The 14,836-nt window shown below is 42.1% G+C and overlaps 2 protein-coding genes across 3 annotated transcripts in view; both read right to left on the bottom strand.

Moving 5' to 3' along the window:
• The window catches only part of myo1d (myosin 1D), a 109,248-nt gene that overhangs the window by 14,158 nt on the left and 80,254 nt on the right, over positions 1–14,836 (bottom strand). The window lies entirely within an intron of this gene.
• armc7 (armadillo repeat containing 7) overlaps positions 1–14,836 on the bottom strand; it is a 143,408-nt gene that overhangs the window by 62,922 nt on the left and 65,650 nt on the right. The gene's annotated exons all lie outside the window — the stretch shown is intronic.

The raw sequence follows: 14,836 nt of genomic DNA, 5'->3' as shown, positions 1-14,836 counted from the left end.
GTCTTCAATAAAATGCCTTTTGTGATCCTCAAGTGTGAGAGCATAAATATTTCATACATTTATTTCCCAATTCTCTGGTTTCTGGTGGAAATCCCTCAAACTGAAAACAAACATACTGTAGCTTTCATAAAAGAAAAAGAAGAGATGTAGCAGCTGCTGTGTTATCTGATGAAAACTGTAAGAAGCAGCAGCTCAGTTTGTCTCTCCGTTTCATCTGCTCTCCATCGTACAACATGCACAGATATAACACATTCTAACAGAGGACTACTGATGGGAAAAACTGGCAGCTAAATAGTGCTATCTGGCAAAACTATGATTTAAATCAGGAGTTGTTATCCTATACATTAAAGTGTGGAAGTGTGTTTGAATTGTGTGTGTTTAGACGAGGATGGATTTGCTAGATTTAAGAGGAGCATTCACGTGATTGTGCATTGCATTCAAGTTGAAGGACTCGCAAGAGACGGACAAAAACAACGGTCAAAAATGAGGCAGCAGAGGCTCTACATACATCCTGATATTTTGACTTCTCTGGTGTGAGTGAAGCTACAAAAACAGCTACAAAAATAGCACCTTTAATATTTGATTTTATCTACTACATATATTCAGGAATTATGTTGCGTGAGCGAGAGCGAAGCGAATTTTCACCTCACTTAACTTAACTTTGGAGAGGAGAAGGAGCTCGTCTCCAGAGATCACAACAACTTTTCTTTCCACCATTTCCGTCATCAACCATGGAAGAAATAACCACCGTTGCTGCTTTACACATGTTGTGGAAGTCGCAGATATGTTGGAAAACCAAACGCCGTCGTGTCTGGGTTCATAACGTCACCCGGCAGCGAGCTGCATTCACACACAGCGCCATTGCACGGACTGTATGTAGCAAGCCACGCGTCGCCACTGCGGTATATGAACCAAAAATAAACAGAGTTTGATGGGTTTGTTTATATGTACATATATATTTTGGAGTGGATATGTATCCCCTTTTTCTGTTGTTTTGTATTAACTTATTTAATACTTGACTATAATGCTATATAGAGTTGGAAAAATAAAAATAAAGTAATTGTATATACTGTATTGTTGTTGATGTAAAAAGAATAAAAATTAAGTTAAAAAAAAGACTCCTGGAAGGACTGAACTCTGTCTAAATGATATTAATGTCTAAAGATGCTCACGGGGCGCATAAGACTTTAAATGTTTGTTCAGGCTTTCAGCGGAGAGACTTCATTTAGCTGAGACACAAATGGGATAAAATTATTTACTGCTTTAATATAATTTTATTGGACCTCGTGGATCAAACTGTCGTAACACAAAGAGTCGTTTTGGGGTGTTTGTTGATGCTCAGAAAAAAAATTATTAATAATTTTCCTTTCCTTTCCTACATCCGACAATACCGAGTGTGGCCACTACACCAAAATCACCCCACAGTGCAGCGCTGTTCCGGTCAAGACTAACTTCCTGTTCCCATAATTCCTTGCAACACCCCCTGAGGAGAGCAGAACATGTGGGCTGACCACTGGTGGGTTGTCCACATGGCATCTGGAGGTGTATTCTCTCCTTTTTCCCACAGGACAGCGGGTCAATGATGGATATCAATAACAGCTACTCATGCAAGCTGCTCTGAGGACGGCCTGGTTAAACAAAAGGACACACTTCTCACCTCTACGCCTCTCTGTTTAAGAGATCAGTGGGAGACGAAACACGACCGGAAATGTACAAAGCAAAGGCCTGCGTCTCTGGGGGATCCTGTAGCTGCTCCACAGATGGTGGAGGTGATCTCACACTGCAGAGCCATAATGGCCACACAGCAGGACAGTTAAACAAGCGTGTGTGTGTGGATCCTCTCATTGTTGTTGTCTTTGACCAGCGAGCTAAATCTTACTCACTGATCAGCTGCACGTTTGGCCTTTCAGAAAGCCTCTCCACCATCTCAAGGATGAGTGGAGTTAAAAACACATCAGGAGAATCAATACGCTGCAGTCAAAACAGAAAAAGAAAGACAGGCTGCCTCAATTAGTTGCTTGTTACTGAAAGAGACCGCTCACTTCTCAAGTGGCTACGCCTCCAATTCTGTTTATTAAAGGCAATCAATACGTCAATCAAAGGTTCATCTGTTTTCATCTACTGACACGGCCGCTGTTTGCTACTCAGTGGGGGGAAGGAGTGGATGTTGAGTCACCATCAGGGACGAGCATCTTCTGGGTGGTGCCGGTCTCAGTTGTGCTTCTAGACTAGTTTAAAGGTTCTCTATACAATATTCAGAGCGTTAATATAGCAGCTACGGTGCGGCGAGGTCCGGGCGGGGAGCGCTGTAAAGCTGCGGGCCGCGAGCCACCTTCGCCCCGAGCCTTTCTAAGCCGACCTAGAGCCGGTCACGCCGCACCGCCTCGTATGCGGGTCTCCCCAGCCTGCCGTGTGTCGCTCACACCCTCCAGCTGGCTGTTAACGAGGGTCTTTTGACACAGAGAAGTACTCGTATCGGTACTCGGTATCGGCGAGTACCCAAATGGAAGTACTTGTACTTGTGCTCGGTCTGAAAAAAAGTGGTATCGGTGCATCTCTACTTTTAGTGCATGTTTGTGCATGTGAGCGTGCCCCACTGGCCGCCGTTCTGCACTGCTCTGATACGGTGGTTATAGCTGCTAACACTGCCCCACCCTCCGGTTCCCCCCAGGTAAACACTGTTAGCTGTTAGTTATATATAACACTGTTAGTTATATATACATGTGCATCTGCTGGTGTGAGCTCTATTTCTATATTTAATCTGCTACTGGGCCACTCACTCTCTCAGAGTAGCTGCGTCTGCGTTCCCAGAGGAGCTTTCCTCAGACTCAGTGAATGTATATCATGTATGCACTTACTGTCGTCTCCCATCTTACCGTCACTTTGGATAAAAGCATCAGCTGAGTGCTGATACAGTAGGAGCCTTCATATGTTATAGGCTCCATCTCTTCAGTGACCTCTACGTTTACCCCATAATCCCCCCCCCATCCCCCCAAACACACATGTTCCACCCAGCAACAGCACCACACCATCTCCCACTGTCAGGCCAATGATGATTAGCCTCAGCACGCTCGCTCTCCTCCTTCCACAGCCTCCTTCACCTCCTCTCTCCTTTCTTTCTCCCTCCCTTGATCTGGTCTCTACCTCCTTTCTTCATTTCCCACCTGCCATTAATCTCCCCACCGAACGTCTTTTCATCACACTTCTTTATTCTGCTTCCCAACCCTTCATCTCGTCCTCCCTTCACTCCCATGCTTTAATCTCCTTCACATCACTCATTCATTACGCCTCCATCCCTCCGTCTTTACACCTCACCTTGCTTCCTCTCCATATCCTTCTATTTCATCTATTAATTTCTGCTTTTTATCCGACCCTAGGTAACTTCCAGCTCAGAGCTAAATCAACTCTGACCCGGGCAGCTTGCACAAAGAGACACTTTGACTGTGACTTTGATCGAGCAAATAGTAAAACGTCTACGTCAGATAGAGTTCAGAAACCATTACAGATGGACTTAAACGGAACCGTTTATGTTTCAAAAGCCTAAAGGACTTCAAATTCATTCAGAATAGGGATGTTAATAATTAACCGTTTAACTGTTAACCGACATTAAGCATTTTAACCGATTAAAGCTACCGGTTTTCCCACCTTAAGAGTCGGAGCCGGAGTTGCAGGATACAGGAAGTCGGCTCTGGTCTCTCCAGATCGTTTGAGCGGAGCGGAGGAGTTGTAGTTTCGTTGCATTTATTCACCGACAAATAAACTGTACACACACTGCTACACCTACGTTCACAGCTAGAACGCCACCAACAACCTCACACTCACCACCAACACACACACACACACACACAGTCTGATGGAAACTCGCTAAAGTTACGCCGACTACGTGTGCGGCGGCGAGCACGAAGCCTCCGGCAATGTTAGAGCTGCTAACGTAGCACAAATACACACACTGTTTGTTGGACACTCGCTATCGTTCCGCCGTGCAGACACACAGCTGACAACCTGCTAAACTAAACTAAATGTGCGGTGGAGACTTTTACTGGGAAAGTGGCTGCATGTCCGCGACACTACACGCAGCATCGTAGCTGCTAAGTTAACGCTCCCGGACGGTGAACTGGAGACTCCCGTCAATGAATATCTGTTATGCTCCTGCAGCTGATGCACCGCTGCATGAGAGGCACAACTCTTGTTGGTTAATGGATAATAAACGGTTAACGAGGGTCGGTTATCGGTTAAGAACATTTTTCAAAATTAGCATCCCTAATTCAGAAGTCTCTAAATGATGGTATTGTAGAGTAAAATAGTGAAAAATGTCCATCACAGGTTCCTAATAATCTGAAATCCAAATATATTCCGTTTGGTGTCACGTATGACAAAGAAAAACAGAAAATCCTCACATTTGAGAAGCTGGAATCAGATAATTTTTCAGCATTTTTGCTTGAAAAGCGACTTAAACAATCAATTAATTATGAAAATATTTGCAGATTAATTTTATGTTGATTCACTAACTGATTATATTAATTGTTTCAACTCTAATTCCAGTACTTTTGTGACTATTCTGACCAACTAAAGAGACTAAATAACAACGTGCTGCAATAATTCCATATACCTCATATATAATAATTTATATACAAATAGACAATCATTTACTAAACATGCCATTTTTAACTATTCACACAAAATAAGATTGAAATTAAATGAACGTACCCAAAAATACAACAATAACAGTAATTGTTGATGAGGGCTTTATTCATGACATGAAATCACCAGGCAAATCTGCGCTGAGCTTTTCATTCAATTTGCACTCACAATCTGTTTGTAATTAGTGTCTGATTTACGAAGACGGAAACTAATTATGCAATCAACGACTGGGACTGTGTTTAAATGCGTTTAGCATCTGAGGGGGAGGCTAAAAGGCAAAGTTCACAGTCGGGATTTGTCTGACATCAACAAGCTCAGAAATAAATTCATAATGATCCTGAAATAGAAAAAAAATGCTCATTAATGGCTTTCCAAATATTGATCATAATAACTGAGGCTGCAGTTAAACTTCAGAGGCTGAGAATTTTCCGTGCAAAACTGATCCCAGTAAAGAGTGTGAACTTTAGTAAATCCAGCGCCACTTTCATCTCCTCCCATCTGAAATGAGGCTTAATAAATCTCTCCCCGAGTGCAGAAGCTGTCAGACGGTCAGAGCTAATTACAAGAGAGCAATTTTGTTCTCATGTATCATGAGATTTCATGCATTAGTACAATGCTGGAGGATGTAATGATCTTTAGAACAGTCAGCTGCACAGATTACTGCTGAGGAAGCAGTATGACGATATGTTGCGTATGTAGAGAAGAAGAAAACAAGTCAAGAAAACATAAAACATATAAGTATGTTAATACTATATTATATTATATTCCATTTCTGCCAATAGATCCCCCTATATGCTACTGTTCCTTTAAAAGTTGAATCAATAATCTTAACAGTTTGTGTCAGTCGATGAATCAAATAATAAAGTTATTGTTTCAGTTCACTATGAAGCTTTATATTCCACACATTCATCTGTTACTTCAGCTTGTGCCAGAGTCTGTGCTTATGCTACATAATAAAAACACAACACGGTGCTACCAGCAGGGTTAACACTCCACTGAGTGTGTTTGTCCTTGTGTGTGTGTGTGTGTGTGAGAGAGAAAGAGAAAGAAGAAACGGTGAGAGAAAGGTTGTTTGGCTGTGATGATTCTGGGACTGGCTGCGGTTGGAAAAGTAGGTCAGAGCGAGTCGCACATTCACACTCTTTCATTCATACACAACCTCTGACACGTGCTGCACATTCTCACACCTTTAAATATTATCTCTAATGTGTACTTACACAGTCAGCACGCACAAACACACACTCACACTCAGGCCTGGCCACTCGCCATCCATCACTCCACCCGGCCAGCCTCCTCCCCCCCGGCTGCAGCACGGTGCCAGTGAGACGAGCAGGACTCCCCGCTGGCCCACATAACAACGACTCTGAGTGTGCGTACCGGTCTCTTTTATGTGTGTGAGAGAATTCGTGAACTCGCTTTGCAATTTGACTTGGCAAATTGGAAGTTATATAACGACTCTGCAGATAGATTATCCTTGAAGACCCTTAAGCAGACGGCTGCTGCACAAGTTTAGCACAAAGAAAATGACTTCTGTCTGCACTAGTGTCAATACAATACCTGCTTTTTGACACTTTTTTTGATACCTTACTTTGAGAAATTTTCTGCAAAACCCCTATTTTCATTCAACAAAAGAAGCCAAGTTCATAATTGTAAAATGGTGTCTAAAAACAGCAACATTCGATGCTACAGAGGCAAAACGAGGACTGATATCTTGCCCTAATTGTCTGTATAGTAAAGCTAAAATACAAGCTTGTGACACACATTTCATCCTCCTTTTGTTCAGCATCTTTCATTCTCTCTCTAATCTTTATATTCCTCTCACATTCTTCCTCTTCTATACTACACTCTGTCTGTGTCGTTATTATCTCCGGCCAGCAGGGTTATTAATGGATCGCATACGTATCAGACAAACATGGATCCAATGGTTGCCATGGGAACTGCATCCGCAGCGCCCCAGAAAGGAGGGAGGGAGAGGGAGAGGGAGGGAGGAGGATGAGGAGAAGTGGAATGTGAAGAGAAAAACAAGAGGGGGGAGGGAGCAGCAGTGGGGAGGGTGATTAATGGAGAAAGAGGAAATAGAGAAGGAGGGATGGAGGGAAAGAGGAGAAGAGAGAAGCCCACTTCTATCAGTCGGAAATATTTGATTCAGCAGAAAGGGTGACCTTGGCGAGGAAGACAAAGGCAGCATGGCTTATTCTCTCTCTCTCTCTATCTCTTATCCTCCTTTTATTTCACTGTTATAAATTATCTTAGTTTCATCTGCAGCTATAACAGAAAATACACTCTGACACATTTATTAACAACAGTCTTTTTGTTATTAAATATTCATTACTCTCTGCAGCAACAGATCAACATGAATGGATGGCCTTATTTCAATTAAAGGACCATACCAGTGTTTTTATTTATATCCCATGTACTTTACATCACAGCTAGTCTCTGGTTACCAGACAACCACAGGTCTCTGTCTACCAAATATCTGGGGATTTCTAAATGCGGTGAGAACGGCCGCTAAAGAAACCTTCCATATCCTGGATTCGGACAAGCCAATCACAACCATTTACCTACAGTACATGCGTGAGGACCTTTGGGGGTGGTACGTGCTAACAGCACACGTTAACAAGCTCTTGTCCAGACGATTTTAACACAGATTTGTTGTGCACAATGTAGCGTTATCAGGGAAATGTTCCATCATCCCTGGGACATCGGGGCGCCGTTACTCTCAAGCTCTGATCCCCGGTACCTACCATACTGTAGAAAGACACACTAGAACCGTCACGTTTTCAGAATTTTAGTAGGAAAAATACATCAAAACAATCTATAATTATACCGCACGCATTTGAAAATGTTCTTTCAGTCATCAGTTAACACTGGTATGGTCCTTTAAAAACCTCTGGAGAGAGATGATGAAGCCTTACGCAGACACTGTGACTAAAACATCCATCTTAGTCAAACACAGACTGGAAGGAAAATAATGAACAAAGCACGCTGACGCCAACATGTCTGCAGAGAGTCTGACAACAACGGCTTACTACTGCAGACTGATGTGACTCCTGATAGGTCACCTGAACTGCAAGTGAATCAGATTTGACTTTAGCAGATCAATACAAGTGTGCTTCTTTTTAAAACTCAATATCTTCTACATCTCCTTCTCCGATTCATTTTTGCATTGTCTCGGCGTCACCTCCCTCCCTCTTCGCTCACTATTCCTGACACTCTCTCACTAACACTTTCTGCGTTTACTCCTCAGTTCTCGGTCCACTTTTTCCTCCCCCTGAAGCAGTCCGGCTTAGCACTCCCCCCAAATCCCTTCTGCAGTGTCAGGAGCAGACGGGGGGAGGCTAAACGCTCAGGTCTTCAGGGAAAGAGAGGCAGGAGGCAAGGGCAGAAACAGAATATGACCACATCACTCTGACGGATCAATGAAGGGCTGTGTGCTGCATGCTACTGCTGACTCATGACTGTAGAGGAGGTGGTGGTGGTGGTGAGGGAGGGTGAGGAGGGGGTGAAGGAGAAGGAGAGGAAGGATGGGAGCGAGTGGGAGGGAGACAGAGAAGGACAAAGGGCAGTGGTGGAGGTTAGAGGAGAGTGAGACAGAGAAAGTATGAATGGATGTAGCCATGCTTGAAGACGGATATGAGGGAGGTAAACCTATAAACATCTGTCACAGAGACAGATGTGGACGGTTTACAGTGGGGGAGGAGGAAGTCCTCATGCTTCCCTGAAGGCCTGAAGCACCAGAATAAATCACCAAAGGGTGCAACAAACTTCAATTCAATACATTTTTGCTTAATCAAACCTGGGTCTTGGGTCTTGTTAATTAGGAAATGTTAGCATGCTAACATACTAAACTAAGATGGTGAATATGGTCAACAATACAGCTGCTAAACATCTGCATGTAAGGATTGTCATGGTGCACATGTTAGCATGCCGGCGTTATCATTTAGCTCAAAGCACCACTGTGTGCTGTATATCCTCACAGAGCTTCTAGCATGGCTGCAGAGTCTTGGTTGTTTCTTGTAAAAGACTTTTTAGTTTTACTACTTCAGAGGGACAAACTGTTCACTGCTAAGTCATTTACTTTATTCTTTTCATTTTCAATCTTTTGTTTAGTCTATAAAATGAAAGAGGACCCTTTCACAATTTCCCAGAGTCCAATTCACATCTTTTTTATATACTTTATTGTTGTACTGTTGTGTGTGTGTGCTGTCACTGTTTATCTGAGCTCTGCTGCGAGCCCAATCTCCCCCAGCGGGACAATAAAGAACTGAACTGACATCTTCAAATTGCCTGTTTTGTCCGACTGACCATCCAAAACACAAAGATATTTAATTCAATATGATGAAAAAACAGAAAAGCAGCAGATAGTCACATCTGAAAAGCTGAGAAGCTCAATGAATGTTTGGTGAAGAAAGGACTTAAACGATTAATCATTTATCACAATCACGGCCGAGTATTGGACCTCTAAACGTGTCTGGTTACGATTAAATGCGTCAGTTATATGCTAAGTAGTAAAAGCTGCTGCTCCGATTTTTCATGTTTACTTATTCTACTGGCAGTTACATACAACGGCATATTAGTAATAATAATAATTACTGATCCGGGGGAGGGGGGTAATACTCCAAAAAGAAACTCAGAATTTCAAAGATTAAAGTCGTACATTTACGAGAAAAAAACAAAACAAATTTGCGAGATTATAAAGTCATAAATTTACAAATTTGTGAGTTTGTTCTCGGAATATTACGCCCTCTTCCAGCTCCGTAATTATTGACTAATTAACTAATACGCCATTATAGTTACACCCTATTATTGAGAAAAAAGTACAGTTGCTTGTGATTGGACAACACTGCATATTTGAGAATTTGGGCTTTTATGTATAAAAAAATAAAAAAATAGAAAATCTTTTTTTATATTTCTCAAAGTAAAAAAAGTGTAGTTTTAGTATCTGTACTTAAAGTCAGGTATTGTATCGTCACAATAATTTAATATTTAAAATAAAACGCTCAAAATTGTGGTAGATGAATTTTCTGTCCATCGATTAATCAATTAACCATCTCAGTACTAAAACTATCAATTTGAAAATGTTTGGCATTTTTGCTGAGTAAAGGACTTAAATGATTTATAATTTTATCACAATCACTGCCGGGTATCGATCCTCTTTTTCACGTTGTTTACTTATTCTTCTACAAAATTGTGTCAGTGTTGCATTCTTTTTTATTTAGGAACAGATTTAGTACGGTTGGTTGTGATTGAACAATGTGTGACATTTGAGATTTTTTATAGAAAATATTGTTTATTTTTCTCAAAGTAAGATATCGAGTGTAGTTTTATAATAATAATAATAATAATAATAATACATCAGATTTCTCAAAAATGCTTTACATACTGTAGGAAAAAAAATAAAGAAAAAAGATCAAGCAGTAAACTCTTTAATAAAGACAAAAAAAAGAATTAAAATGGTGTCGACTAGGAAATAAAAACATGTGGGGGCATTTTTGATGTGGTTTGGTAACAGTTTCTGTACTAAAAGTCAGGTATCGTATCGCCACAAATAATGAAATAATTTAAACGATACCCAACCCTCAAAATTGTTGTAAATTTTCTGTCCATCGATTAATCAGTCAACCATCTCAGCACAAAAACCATCAATCTGCTCGATGCACCAAAATGCACACAGAGGACAGCAAGCTGGGGTTAATGAAATCCAGTCAATGACCCCCATCTCTCAAACACACACACACACACGATCAATGTAGTGCACAGGGTTTTTCATTAGTCACTGTGGACGCTGACAGCAGTCGGTGGAGTTAAAACCGAGCTGTTGCTACAGAAACAATCCTCGGTGCTTTTCTAAGAAACCGATTCCAGCTGCTCACACAGAAACAGAAACTACGACGACGGGCAGACAGAGGAGATTATGAGAACTGTGGATTTACAAGAGTCGGTCTCGGGGCAACTTTGTCATAAGGTCGTGACTGACACAGACACAGTGAGCAGAAAGAGAGAGAACAACCTGCCGTAAACAACATGATCTAAAACACTTCTAACTAACGTCACTTTGACCTGTCAGAACATCCCACTTTTCTTTAGTAAGTAAGAATGTTTCTGCATCGGTGTGATGTTTTGTTGCATTTGATGGAGCGACATCTTTAAAACTGCAGCGCAACACCTGAGAGAGTTGAGGATGTGGATGAATAATTCAACACTAAGCTATTTTTACATTCAGATCTCAGCGGGAGAGGTGTGAAGCAGAGTGGAAGTATGTGATGGAGAAATAAACCGCTAGAAATGATGGAAAAATGGAATAAGAAAAAAATACAAATGATAAACAAAGTCAAATGCATTCATGGATTTAATGTTAATATTGTGTATTACACCTCAACTTTGGTTATCAGAAACACTAAATAAGTTCACTGGAGGAGTATGGGGTTAAACCGCTTGCTCAAGGGCAAGACGTGATAACGTGATAACGCCATAACCGCTATGTTCACGCTTTTTTTTTATTTTTCCAAAGGCCTTGGACGGAGGTATTGTTTTCGCCGGCGGTGGTTTGTTGGTTTGTTTGTTTGTCTGTCTGTTAGAAGGATTACTCCAAAAGTCTGCGATGGATTTGAATGAAATATTTTGGAGGGGTGGGGTGTGGCACAATGAACAATCCATTCGATTTTGGTGTCGATCCGGATCATGATCGGGATTCAGGAATGTTTTTAAAGATTCCGATCAGCCTGAGCTTTAAGACCGCAGAGTATAACACATGTGGTACCGCCAGCTGTGAGCTGTGATCTGTTTTTTAGAGTCACGCACCTCGGCGGAGGTCTGCGCTCTCCGAGTGCCGTTCTAGTTGAACAACATATTACCCTTTAGTACTGTTGTCTCTTTTAGTATTGTTTGATTGATTTTGAATTTTTTAACTCTCCACTGCAAAAAAGCTATATGCACATATTTCACATTAAAAGCCTCCCAGGAAAGAGATGCCCACTGACCTGCTGGAAGACTTTTAATGTGAAACATCGGTGCAGTAAGTGTTATCGTGCTGATGAAATTAGTGCTGCGGGAATGTAGATGATCCTACATTTATAAAGATGTTAACATGTACTGTAGGATTAGTTTGATTAGCAGCAAATTAAAACATGAACAGATCAGAAACCAGGGAGACATCTTATTAAAACATGATGAATCTACTTATAACATCTGGTTAAATTGGGAATAAAGGTCTAATATTTAGTCTTTTAGGTGGCCTGGATGTCTCATTGATTGTGCAGTGTGTGTGTGACAGATGCAGAGTGTCTGCTGTGTTATCCTGGCAGCGGACGGTGGGAGTGCTGCAGTCGCTGCTGCGTGGAGCGCATGTCAACACACTCAAACCAGAGACAGAGAGAAAGGAGGGGGGAGTGGCTCCGTCTCATCTAAATATAGGCCTCAACAGCAGCACAGACTTAAATATTTCATGGCCTCCTCTCCAGAAATGAAGAAGGAGGGAGTCAGGGGAGGGAAAAAGGAAAAGATTGAGAGAGAGAGAGAGAGAAAGATGAGGAAGTGGACGGGGGCCGCGAGGGGTTCATGAGACTCAGATCAGTACAAAGGGGATATAGTCAAAAATAGGAGGCATGAAAGAGGGAGAGATGGAGGGAGGAGGGAGGAGGGAGGCTGGAGGCATGGGAATCTAATCCCCCCCTCCCTTTTATGCAAAATAAGAATGAAGTATTTCTGAATTTCTCCAGACAACTGGTGCGTCATGGCCGATAAGAGGGTTATCTTCTTATGTGTGCCGAAATCTCTGAATCACTTCAGTTGGAGGCAACTTGGTGTGGTATTGATAAGTTTGAAATACTGCCAGCCGTGACACTATCTCAGCATTAAAACCACTCCGCTCCTTAAATTCATAATAACATGAAAAAACAGATTAACGCCAAACAGATTTGGAAAGTGTCAAAAACAAATCGTGGAGGAACTGAAGTATCCCGACGCGGCTATATGACAAGAGGAGGGTTTATTCCCGGCGGCGGTGTCACTCTGCTTTGGCCTCGCTGTCACTTTGAGGAGGATAAAGTGTTGCTTTGTTGCTGCTGTAAGCTGCCCTTCTCCCTGCGCTCGCTTATTGTGCATATTGTGCAGCGTGCAGCATGCTGAAGGGGAGATAAAGGTTAAAGCCACATCTACAGGGAGCTGCAGTGGCGGGGACGCCGCATGCAGAAGATCATACGGTGCGGAGGCACAAACACGAGCGCGGCCGGCCGCATGCAGGCTGCCTCTCAGGAATAACTCCCCGTGCACGTTAATGCAGTCAGAGGAAAACACACGCACACATTGCTGCACATGCCGGTGCGCCCTTTGTTCTGTCAGTGTTGTACAGTGATGGATGAGTCGGCATGCGGAGCACATGGAGGGTCATTACAGGAGGAGGCCCAGTGGACGCCTTTCTCAGCCCGACACCTCCGGAGAAAATGGGCTCCACAATGGAACAAGATACCATCAGAGAACGGCAAGGATGGAGCGAACACACACAGACCTCCCCTACACACAGGCAAAGCTGCACACACACGCACACGCACACACACCAAGATAAGCAGATTCAGGGACATCTGTCTGTACAAACCCTGTCTGTCTGTCTGTCTGTCTCACACACACACACACACACACAAAGAGAGACAACTGTGACCAAACAAATCAATACATGTGCCAGATTATTGTGCAGAAGTCAATTCAATAATCAGTGAAATGAGCGATGTCAGTGATCTAAAAACATGCTTCATCACAACAACAATCACAGCAGCAGAAGAATAGAGTGATCAAAATAACTGGTACTAGCAAGGTGTACCTAATAAAGTGGCCGGTAAGTGTATTTGTATAGTTGGTCTTTGCACAATCCCGTGAGCACTGCCACTTTGTATTTCACTGCACATCCTGTACGAGTAGGTGACAAATAAAACTCTAACCAAACGTCTTTTCAGATGGAGGTGAAGGTCTGTGACCTGATGTGTATCCATTGACGGGTCCTTGGCAGGAAAAAGGCTGAGAACCACTGCTGTAGGGACAAAAGGTTCGACTAGGAAAGAACTTTTCTCTCTTTTCAGTAAATAGAGGAAAGAAGCTGAATCTGTCTGACGTCCGCAGGTCGTTTCAGTCAACAAACATGACCCTGAAGGACTAATAGGACTTATAGTTCTCTACAACACAAGCCCACAGCCTCTATATGCCTCCTGAGGTTTCATATTGTGGGGATTTTCTGACATTTCAAGAGCAATTTGTTTCCTTTTTTCCCCATTTCTGTATGTGTGTGTGTGTTAGCTAAGGTGACAGAGTCGTCCTCTCCTGGGATTAAAACACAGGATGAAAGAGGAATGAATGAAATCCCTTTATTCACACTTCACTTTCAGCTGGAGCTACTTTTTTTTAGATTATTTTTCTGTGAGGTTGTTGGAAGAAGAATCCTGCAGCTAAACCGTGTGTAAGCTGCTTGTACTGATACGGGAAAACAGTACTCCTAAACATTGGCTAAATATTGTGATGCAACACAACTAATAGCATATGACAGCATCTTACTTTATTATATAACAGAATAACCTTTTAACTTGAACGAGAGGATCATTTTATAAAACCGTACAAAGAAGAAGTGAAGTGAGGACAACAAGTGTGGTGTTAGAGGAAGTGTGTGGGTGCTTGATTTGCCTGATGGTGAGAGGAGAAGACGAGCGGATCTACTGCAGTAAGAATAACCTCATGTGAACTGAACTGAACACAAGGAGGAGATACTACCTCATATCCATGTTTCAATACTCTATTCACAAGTTTTACCTTGTACTGATCAACACAACCGTTCTGTATTAGAAATGTACATTTGAATGAATTCAATAGGTTGTTATCTCTGCCCATTAGGAAATGTCTTAAAGTGATAAAATATATATACTAGAATACTAGATACATTTGTGTATTTCTTGATGTGTTGAAATAACAAAATGCCAATAAATATATTTGTCTAGAATCACTGCCTGGCGGTTCTGTGCCTCCGCCAACCAGTCAGGTTTCAGTTTACATCCATGTTTGTCCTAAATGTCATCACTTCATTATTTCACCCTGTTAGATATTTGTGTGAAATTGTCATAATTAGCAAATTAATTCTTGATTTATTGCCAAAAACATGTTTTGAGTCGAAGTGGACGTTTGTGCCACATTTGAAGAAATTCCCTCCAGGCGAATT

The sequence above is a fragment of the Sebastes fasciatus genome, chromosome 20 (genome assembly GCF_043250625.1).
Source record: "Sebastes fasciatus isolate fSebFas1 chromosome 20, fSebFas1.pri, whole genome shotgun sequence".
NCBI classification, from domain to species: domain Eukaryota; kingdom Metazoa; phylum Chordata; class Actinopteri; order Perciformes; family Sebastidae; genus Sebastes; species Sebastes fasciatus.
Note: the sequence above shows the minus strand (reverse complement) of the source record. Positions and strands in the feature narration are given on the sequence as shown.